The sequence below is a fragment of the Ranitomeya variabilis genome, chromosome 2 (assembly GCF_051348905.1).
Source record: "Ranitomeya variabilis isolate aRanVar5 chromosome 2, aRanVar5.hap1, whole genome shotgun sequence".
NCBI lineage: Eukaryota > Metazoa > Chordata > Amphibia > Anura > Dendrobatidae > Ranitomeya > Ranitomeya variabilis.
Window position 1 is genome coordinate 548,946,795 of NC_135233.1, and position 10,429 is coordinate 548,957,223.

The window sequence follows — 10,429 nt, forward strand, 5'->3', positions numbered from 1 at the left end:
CTGCAGCCATGTATTCTTTGTTTGTGGTTCCATGGTGTAATGGTTAGCACTCTGGACTCTGAATCCAGCGATCAGAGTTCAGATCTCAGTGGAACCTGGGCAGTTCTTCGTACACATCTTTCACTTTTTCCACTGACACTGAGTTCTCCTGTGCCCAAGGTTTAACATAAAAAGAGAAAGTTAAAATCAACATACAAAAGCCAAAAAAAGATTTCAATGTTCCAAGCATACATGGAGTGATCACTGTGAGTTCTATGGCCAAAGCGACCTATGAAGCAGGATTAATTAAACTTAAAACACCTCCATTTTCGGTGGGGTTTTTCTAAAAATTGTTTTGGGCATCTTTTGAGTCTGCTTTTGTGGCTTTTTTTGTAGCTCACAAAATGCACCAAAAGTCACTCAGGAACCTTTAAGGAGTGTTTCTAACCTTGCCATTGACTTGTGTTATAAGTGTGGAACACTTCAAAATGAAAAACACCTGAAGGTAGATATGCTTATTTCAGTTAACCGCTTGGAATTTTTGGAAACTTGATGTGGTTAAAAGACGCCAAAAGCCCGATCATATGAATAGCAAGTCTTTTTTACATGGAAGTTTATTTGTTCAGTGTATTCAGCATTTTCAGGGTAATTTTCGGGATGTTTTTGGAATGGACCCACTCCAAATCAACCTTATGAAGAGGTAACAGTCTTAACCTGTACATGGTTCCCATTGATGGTGACTTGAAATCAGATTTTTACATTTTCACTGGGACTTGGAATTTTGTTTCTATTTTCTGAGATGTTTTCCAGAGGGATAATCACTGCTCTTGATCATGGTGCTCTAAGAAAAGGTGTGTGAATCTCATCAAATGTTAGTGTCTGAGTAGTCGTGGCCGAGTGGTTAAGGCGATGGACTTGAAATCTATTGGGGATTCCCCGTGCTGGTTCAAATCCTGCCGACTACGTATGTGTTCCTATAGCTTTTTGACTCATTACCTGAGTAGATAAATTTGCGTGTTTCCTTGTCTTCCCCCCATGACAGTGATATGCGAACTCTGGACGTACTTTCCATAAGCCAATCTGGTGCTACATCCCATGTGCGTCATGCCGCTAATCTAAAGAAGCACCGTGAGTGCCACCAGGTAAGTGGTGCTCCGCCCACTTTTGTCTAGCGGCCACAGACCATTGTTGTGGCAGATGTACTGGGACATGCACTTTGATTTGCAACAACCTTTAATTATCTCTTGGATGAAACCTTTTACCACACAAAGAAAATTTTGTAGCGACTTCTGGATTAACAGCTTTCTAACAGTATAACTTTTGCAATTAATTTTTTTTTGCTCTTTTTCCAAGTAACAGATCTAGCACTCGTTTTACTAGTCACTTTTCATCAACATTTAAGACTGTCCTTGCTGAGATATTGTGGAACCCTTGGCACACTTGTGGAATAAAAGTTTAGGAGATATTAATTTACCATTGTGTATTAATTGTACATTTGCGCTACAGCTTTAGAGCCTGTTTTCACCATCATTCATGAGTTCAGTTGTGCTTTTCAGAGCAAAAAACTGCAGCCATGTCTTCTTTGTGTGTGGTTCCATGGTGTAATGGTTAGCACTCTGGATTCTGAATCCAGCGATCTGAGTTCAAATCTCAGTGGAACCTGGGCAGTTCTTCGTACACATCTTTCACTTTTTCCACTGACACTGAGTTCTCCTGTGCCCAAGGTTTAACATAAAAAGAGAAAGTTAAAATCAACATGGCAAAAAAAGATCTCAATGTTCTAAGCATACATGGAGTGATCACTGTGAGTTCTATGGCCAAAGCTACCTATGAAGCAGGATTAATTAAACTTAAAACACCACCATTTTCGGTGGGGTTTTTCTAAAAATTGTTTTGGGCATCTTTTGAGTCTGCTTTTGTGGCTTTTCTTTGTAGCTCACAAAATGCACCAAAAGTCACTCAGGAACCTTTAAGGAGTGTTTCTAACCTTGCCATTGACTTGTATTATAAGTATGGAGCACTTCAAAATGAAAAACACCTGAAGATAGATATGCTTATTTCAGTTAACCGCTTGGAATTTTTGGAAACTTGATTTGGTTAAAAGACGCCAAAAGCCCGATCATATGAATAGCAAGTCTTTTTTACATGGAAGTTTATTTGTTCAGTGTATTCAGCATTTTCAGGGTAATTTTCAGGATGTTTTTGGAATGGACCCACTCCAATCAACCTTATGAGGAAATAACAGTCTTAAACTGTACATGGTTCCCATTGATGGTGGCTTGAAATCAGATTTTTACATTTTCACTGGGACTTGGAATTTTGTTTCTATTTTCTGAGATGTTTTCCAGAGGGATAATCACTGCTCTTGATCATGGTGCTCTAAGAAAGGGTGTGTGAATCTCATCAAATGTTAATGTCTGAGTAGTCGTGGCTGAGTGGTTAAGGCGATGGACTTGAAATCCATTGGGGTTTCCCCACACAGGTTCATATCCTGCCGGCTACGTAAGTGTTCCTATGGATTTTTGACTCATTACCTGAGTAGATAAATTTGCGTGTTTCCTTGTCTACCCCCCATGACAGTGATATGCAAACTCTGGACGTACTTTCCATAAGCCAATCTGGTGCTACATCCCATGTGCGTCATGCCGCTAATCTAAAGAAGCACCGTGAGTGCCACCAGGTAAGTGGTGCTCCGCCCACTTTTGTCTAGCGGCCACAGACCATTGTTGTGGCAGATGTACTGGGACATGCACTTTGATTTGCAACAACCTTTAATTATCTCTTGGATGAAACCTTTTACCACACAAAGAAAATTTTGTAGCGACTTCTGGATGAACAGCTTTCTAACAGTATAACTTTTGCAATTAATTTTTTTTTGCTCTTTTTCCAAGTAACAGATCTAGCACTCGTTTTACTAGTCACTTTTCATCAACATTTAAGACTGTCCTTGCTGAGATATTGTGGAACCCTTGGCACACTTGTGGAATAAAAGTTTAGGAGATATTAATTTACCATTGTGTATTAATTGTACATTTGCGCTACAGCTTTAGAGCCTGTTTTCACCATCATTCATGAGTTCAGTTGTGCTTTTCAGAGCAAAAAACTGCAGCCATGTCTTCTTTGTGTGTGGTTCCATGGTGTAATGGTTAGCACTCTGGATTCTGAATCCAGCGATCTGAGTTCAAATCTCAGTGGAACCTGGGCAGTTCTTCGTACACATCTTTCACTTTTTCCACTGACACTGAGTTCTCCTGTGCCCAAGGTTTAACATAAAAAGAGAAAGTTAAAATCAACATGGCAAAAAAAGATCTCAATGTTCTAAGCATACATGGAGTGATCACTGTGAGTTCTATGGCCAAAGCTACCTATGAAGCAGGATTAATTAAACTTAAAACACCACCATTTTCGGTGGGGTTTTTCTAAAAATTGTTTTGGGCATCTTTTGAGTCTGCTTTTGTGGCTTTTCTTTGTAGCTCACAAAATGCACCAAAAGTCACTCAGGAACCTTTAAGGAGTGTTTCTAACCTTGCCATTGACTTGTATTATAAGTATGGAGCACTTCAAAATGAAAAACACCTGAAGATAGATATGCTTATTTCAGTTAACCGCTTGGAATTTTTGGAAACTTGATTTGGTTAAAAGACGCCAAAAGCCCGATCATATGAATAGCAAGTCTTTTTTACATGGAAGTTTATTTGTTCAGTGTATTCAGCATTTTCAGGGTAATTTTCAGGATGTTTTTGGAATGGACCCACTCCAATCAACCTTATGAGGAAATAACAGTCTTAAACTGTACATGGTTCCCATTGATGGTGGCTTGAAATCAGATTTTTACATTTTCACTGGGACTTGGAATTTTGTTTCTATTTTCTGAGATGTTTTCCAGAGGGATAATCACTGCTCTTGATCATGGTGCTCTAAGAAAGGGTGTGTGAATCTCATCAAATGTTAATGTCTGAGTAGTCGTGGCTGAGTGGTTAAGGCGATGGACTTGAAATCCATTGGGGTTTCCCCACACAGGTTCATATCCTGCCGGCTACGTAAGTGTTCCTATGGATTTTTGACTCATTACCTGAGTAGATAAATTTGCGTGTTTCCTTGTCTACCCCCCATGACAGTGATATGCAAACTCTGGACGTACTTTCCATAAGCCAATCTGGTGCTACATCCCATGTGCGTCATGCCGCTAATCTAAAGAAGCACCGTGAGTGCCACCAGGTAAGTGGTGCTCCGCCCACTTTTGTCTAGCGGCCACAGACCATTGTTGTGGCAGATGTACTGGGACATGCACTTTGATTTGCAACAACCTTTAATTATCTCTTGGATGAAACCTTTTACCACACAAAGAAAATTTTGTAGCGACTTCTGGATGAACAGCTTTCTAACAGTATAACTTTTGCAATTAATTTTTTTTTGCTCTTTTTCCAAGTAACAGATCTAGCACTCGTTTTACTAGTCACTTTTCATCAACATTTAAGACTGTCCTTGCTGAGATATTGTGGAACCCTTGGCACACTTGTGGAATAAAAGTTTAGGAGATATTAATTTACCATTGTGTATTAATTGTACATTTGCGCTACAGCTTTAGAGCCTGTTTTCACCATCATTCATGAGTTCAGTTGTGCTTTTCAGAGCAAAAAACTGCAGCCATGTCTTCTTTGTGTGTGGTTCCATGGTGTAATGGTTAGCACTCTGGATTCTGAATCCAGCGATCTGAGTTCAAATCTCAGTGGAACCTGGGCAGTTCTTCGTACACATCTTTCACTTTTTCCACTGACACTGAGTTCTCCTGTGCCCAAGGTTTAACATAAAAAGAGAAAGTTAAAATCAAAATACCAAAAAAAGATTTCAATGTTCTAAGCATACATGGAGTGATCACTGTGAGTTCTATGGCCAAAGCTACCTATGAAGCAGGATTGATTAAACTTAAAACACCACCATTTTCGGTGGGGTTTTCTAAAATATGTTTTGGGCATCTTTTGAGTCTGCTTTTGTGGCTTTTCTTTGTAGCTCACAAAATGCACCAAAAGTCACTCAGGAACCTTTAAGGAGTGTTTCTAACCTTGCCATTGACTTGTATTATAAGTATGGAGCACTTCAAAATGAAAAACACCTGAAGATAGATATGCTTATTTCAGTTAACCGCTTGGAATTTTTGGAAACTTGATTTGGTTAAAAGACGCCAAAAGCCCGATCATATGAATAGCAAGTCTTTTTTACATGGAAGTTTATTTGTTCAGTGTATTCAGCATTTTCAGGGTAATTTTCAGGATGTCTTTGGAATGGACCAACTCCAAATCAACCTTATGAAGAAATAACAGTCTTAAACTGTACATGGTTCCCATTGATGGTGGCTTGAAATCAGATTTTTACATTTTCACTGGGACTTGGAATTTTGTTTCTATTTTCTGAGATGTTTTCCAGAGGGATAATCACTGCTCTTGATCATGGTGCTCTAAGAAAAGGTGTGTGAATCTCATCAAATGTTAATGTCTGAGTAGTCGTGGCTGAGTGGTTAAGGCGATGGATTTGAAATCCATTGGGGTTTCCCCACACAGGTTCATATCCTGCCGGCTACGTAAGTCTTCCTATAGATTTTTGACTCATTACCTGAGTAGATAAATTTGCGTGTTTCCTTGTCTACCCCCCATGACAGTGATATGCGAACTCTGGACGTACTTTCCATAAGCCAATCTGGTGCTACATCCCATGTGCGTCATGCCGCTAATCAAAAGAAGCACCGTGAGTGCCACCAGGTAAGTGGTGCTTCTCCCGCTTTTGTCTACCGGCCACAGACCATTGTTGTGGCAGATGTACTGGGACATGCACTTTGATTTGCAACAACCTTGAATTATCTCTTGGATGAAACCTTTTACCACACAAAGAAAATTTTGTAGCGACTTCTGGATGAACAGCTTTCTAACAGTATAACTTTTGCAATTAATTTTTTTTTTGCTCTTTTTCCAAGTAACAGATCTAGCACTCGTTTTACTAGTCACTTTTCATCAACATTTAAAACTGTCCTTGCAGAGATATTGTGGAACCCTTGGCACACTTGTGGAATAAAAGTTTAGGAGATATTAATTTACCATTGTGTATTAATTGTACATTTGCGCTACAGCTTTAGAGCCTGTTTTCACCATCATTCATGAGTTCAGTTGTGCTTTTCAGAGCAAAAAACTGCAGCCATGTCTTCTTTGTGTGTGGTTCCATGGTGTAATGGTTAGCACTCTGGTCTCTGAATCCAGCGATCTGAGTTCAAATCTCAGTGGAACCTGGGCAGTTCTTCTTACACATCTTTCACTTTTTCCACTGACACTGAGTTCTCCTGTGCCCAAGGTTTAACATAAAAAGAAAAAGTTAAAATCAACATGCCAAAAAAAGATTTCAATGTTCTAAGCATACATGGAGTGATCACTGTGAGTTCTATGGCCAAAGCTACCTGTGAAGCAGGATTGATTAAACTTAAAACACCACCATTTTCGGTGGGGATTTTCTAAAAATTGTTTTGGGCATCTTTTGAGTCTGCTTTTGTGGCTTTTCTTTGTAGCTCACAAAATGCACCAAAAGTCACTCAGGAACCTTTAAGGAGTGTTTCTAACCTTGCCATTGAGTTGTATTATAAGTATGGAGCATTTCTAAATGAAAAACACCTGAAGATAGATATGCTTATTTCAGTTAACCGCTTGGAATTTTTGGAAACTTGATGTGGTTAAAAGATACCAAAAGCCCGATCATATGAATAGCAAGTCTTTTTTACATGGAAGTGAATTTGTTCAGTATATTCAGCATTTTCAGGGTAATTTTCAGGATGTTTTTGGAATGGACCCACTCCAAATCCACCTCATGAAGAGATAAAAGTCTTAAACTGTACATGTTTCACATTGATGATGGCTTGAAATCAGATTTTTACATTTTTACGGGACCTGGAATTTTGTTTCTATTTTCTGAGATGTTTTCCAGAGGGATAATCAATGCTCTTGATCATGGTGCATTATTAGCAAGGTAGGGCTGTAGTTAGATATAATAAAATATAACTTTTAATAAATACTTATTAAAAAGAGCCTATCAGACTCATAAAACAACATAAATAACAACGTACATATATATACTAGCTGATACCATCAGTGAGCTATGCAATAAGCTCCAACACAGCACGGTGATTAACACCAACACCTTGTTTAGATAAAGACTAGCAAAATACAAGAGGTATCTTCTCTTATATGCCCTCTATATAGTAAGCTTTGTCACCAAAACAAATCCAATCAAAGGGAATACACATTGACTGCTATTAATAATAGGAACAATCTCACCCAAGATGGAAGTTGCTTCACAGGATATTGTGGTCTGAGAATCCATGCATATAAGGTGGCACTCTGCGTGCCCGTTCCAAACCTTACTCATATGGATTTCATCCCGCCGAATATTATTCCTCCCTCATTCCAAATTTCTCCCAACCCGTTTCTTGTGGCAATATCATCAGGGGAGAGGCCACTTCAAGAGGATCATAAAGTGTGTGTCGTCCGTCCGGCACACATAAGAGGGTCGGTTTCCCCGCGCACAGCTATTACCTTTATACACCGCGCCACTAACATTGAGTATGTGACGCACTTAGAGCTGCGTCCGGGTTCCGGTTTGCAAGCGATCACATGATCCTAAGTTAGGGGATCATGTCCGCGTGAAGCGCACAGTGACATGCAAGCGTCACTTCCGGTCACAAGGGGAGGCGAAAACTCCACCCCCAGGAGGAGTACCTAGCGTTGTATACATGGATATGGACACACAAAGTGTCTTTGAAAGAATAGGGAGGATTTTAACCCCTAAGGTACCTTAATCGCAGGTTTACAAACCTTACTTCCATGGGGAAGAGATAAATCAATGATATACAAATATGTCCTACGACCTCCACATTACGGAAGGAGAACATTATGAAAAGCATTAGTGGTCACTAGTACTTAGGGTACCAAAAAATCTACCTGAGAGCGTTTATGTCCAAAAGAAAAAAACTATAAAAATCATGGCAGAATCCTCTACCATTTATTTTATGCTTCTGCTAAATATACCATGTAGTACGGGCGCAGAGGAGTCAAACCTAGGAACAGACTATTATTTTTATTTTTAATATTAAATATATCACAGGAATAAAGGGATGGATTAATTACATAATCATTCCTAGTTGTTAAATGACCATTGGAGACCTAGTGGAACACGGGCGGCCTATTTATCCCTAAAGGGGCCCTCCACCTCATTCCTACCTAGCCTGTGGGGGTTGGCACCCTAAAAATGAGAGATGGTGCCCCCACTCCATGGCGGCTACCCCTATAAGGCCCTCATAATCCCTGGCTTTAAGATGAACTAACTAAGTGCCCGAAAAGGAACTACATAAAAAGAATAGAAAAGACCAAAAAGAGGGAGGTTATTGGGAAAGATACAGACGGACTACTGTCAATGCTTAAAAGGGGAAATTAGACACAAAAAAGATCATTATTTGAGAATATGCATTTATAGAAAACAGGCAAAGGTCAGGATCTCATTGAGGCCCAATGGTTGTTGTGTTTTAAGACGAAATATCCACTTCGTCTCGCATTGCAGTATCCTACTGTCCCAATTTCCACCCCTTGCCGGTGCCACTACCCTATCAATCCCCATGAACCTCAGGCCCGATGCATCCCCGTTGTGTGCAATAGTGATGTGTCTAGCCAATGGTGTATCTCTCTTTAGAGCAATGTTTCTCAGATGTTCACCCACTCGTCTTCTGAATTCTCGTATGGTCTTTCCAACATACTCCATGCCACATGGGCAAGTTGCCTTATACACTATCCCTTTAGACCGACAATTAATGAAGTGGCGAATCTTGTATTCTCGTTTGGTGACATTGCTTTTAAAGATCTGGCCTGTCTCCATCACGGGGCAACCCACACAACCACTACAACGGTAGCAGCCTTTAGACTTGTTAGTCAGCCATACTTCATTTTTTGGAGGGGAAAAATGGCTATGTACAATTCTGTCTCCTATTGATCTACCTTTTTAAAGGTGATCAGGGGATGAGGTCCCACCAGGTCTCCAATGTCATCATCCATCCTTAATATCGACCAATGCTTATCAAGTAAAAAAATGATCTTTTTTTTTTTTTTTTTTTTTTTCGTACGATTGGATTAATAACACAGGTCAACAAAAAAATTTTTTTTTTCTGGTGTCCAAAATATTTTAATGAATTTGGGGTATTTTTGGGGTGCTGATTCTGAATATGCTATCAGTTTTGCCAGATTGGCTCAAGTTTTTGACATTTTTGGTATCTTATTTATAGCACTTGTTGGTAAATGCGACGCATCATCTCATTAATTTCATTGGATTAGTACTTGAACTGAGCAGTTTTCAATATAGTTTTGTGTTAATTAGTGTTCTAAAAGTTTGTTCATAGCTTGATTTTTGCACTAACTTTATGTTGTTGTCTGTTTTCCAGTGAAAAGCATGAACTCATCAAGAAGAAGTTGTCTTAACGATCCAGACTCATTCTGTTACATTTGTGGTGAATACACACTGCCAAAACATAGAAGAAACATAACAGACTTCGTAAAAAAAGTGTATTTTGCCTATTTTGGGGTTATGCTTGGGGACCAAGACAAGTTTTGGGCACCACACATAGTGTGCAAAGCATGTATCGAATTATTACGAAAATGGAGCAAAGGACAAAGAAAAAGCTTCAAATTTGGTGTTCCAATGGTGTGGAGAGAGCCAAAAAATCATCATGATGACTGTTATTTCTGTGCAGTGCAAGTGCAAGGATTCAATAAGCATAAGAAACGAAAATGGGAGTAACATGGAATCTGCAAGAAGGCCTGTCCCTCATTGTGAAGATGTGCCTGTACCTGTGTTTACCATAAATAACAGTCATCATGATGATTTTTTGGCTCTCTCCACACCATTGGAACACCAAATTTGAAGCTTTTTCTTTGTCCTTTGCTCCATTTTCGTAATAATTCGATACATGCTTTGCACACTATGTGTGGTGCCCAAAACTTGTCTTGGTCCCCAAGCATAACCCCAAAATAGGCAAAATACACTTTTTTTACGAAGTCTGTTATGTTTCTTCTATGTTTTGGCAGTGTGTATTCACCACAAATGTAACAGAATGAGTCTGGATCGTTAAGACAACTTCTTCTTGATGAGTTCATGCTTTTCACTGGAAAACAGACAACAACATAAAGTTAGTGCAAAAATCAAGCTATGAACAAACTTTTAGAACACTGATTAACACAAAACTATATTGAGAACTGCTCAGTTCAAGTACTAATCCAAAGAAATTAATGAGATGATGCGTCACATTTACCAACAAGTGCTATAAATAAGATACCAAAAATCTCAAAAACTTGAGCCAATCTGGCAAAACTGATGACATATTCAGAATCAGCACCCCCAAAATACCCTAAATTCGATGAAATATCTTTGG

At 39.2% G+C, this 10,429-nt stretch overlaps 8 non-coding genes across 8 annotated transcripts; all 8 read left to right on the top strand.

Moving 5' to 3' along the window:
- Nucleotides 1-862: 862 nt before the first annotated feature.
- On the top strand, nucleotides 863-944 carry TRNAS-UGA (transfer RNA serine (anticodon UGA)). Its single transcript has one exon. It is a non-coding gene; the product is annotated as a tRNA-Ser (tRNA).
- Nucleotides 945-1,569: 625 nt separating this feature from the next.
- On the top strand, nucleotides 1,570-1,641 carry TRNAQ-CUG (transfer RNA glutamine (anticodon CUG)). Its single transcript has one exon. It is a non-coding gene; the product is annotated as a tRNA-Gln (tRNA).
- A 759-nt stretch (nucleotides 1,642-2,400) lies between these two features.
- On the top strand, nucleotides 2,401-2,482 carry TRNAS-UGA (transfer RNA serine (anticodon UGA)). Its single transcript has one exon. It is a non-coding gene; the product is annotated as a tRNA-Ser (tRNA).
- Nucleotides 2,483-3,107: 625 nt separating this feature from the next.
- On the top strand, nucleotides 3,108-3,179 carry TRNAQ-CUG (transfer RNA glutamine (anticodon CUG)). The gene has a single exon. It is a non-coding gene; the product is annotated as a tRNA-Gln (tRNA).
- A 759-nt stretch (nucleotides 3,180-3,938) lies between these two features.
- On the top strand, nucleotides 3,939-4,020 carry TRNAS-UGA (transfer RNA serine (anticodon UGA)). The gene has a single exon. It is a non-coding gene; the product is annotated as a tRNA-Ser (tRNA).
- Nucleotides 4,021-4,645: 625 nt separating this feature from the next.
- TRNAQ-CUG (transfer RNA glutamine (anticodon CUG)) lies at nucleotides 4,646-4,717 on the top strand. The gene has a single exon. It is a non-coding gene; the product is annotated as a tRNA-Gln (tRNA).
- A 759-nt stretch (nucleotides 4,718-5,476) lies between these two features.
- Nucleotides 5,477-5,558, top strand: TRNAS-UGA (transfer RNA serine (anticodon UGA)). The gene has a single exon. It is a non-coding gene; the product is annotated as a tRNA-Ser (tRNA).
- A 626-nt stretch (nucleotides 5,559-6,184) lies between these two features.
- Nucleotides 6,185-6,256, top strand: TRNAQ-CUG (transfer RNA glutamine (anticodon CUG)). Its single transcript has one exon. It is a non-coding gene; the product is annotated as a tRNA-Gln (tRNA).
- Nucleotides 6,257-10,429: the final 4,173 nt, after the last annotated feature.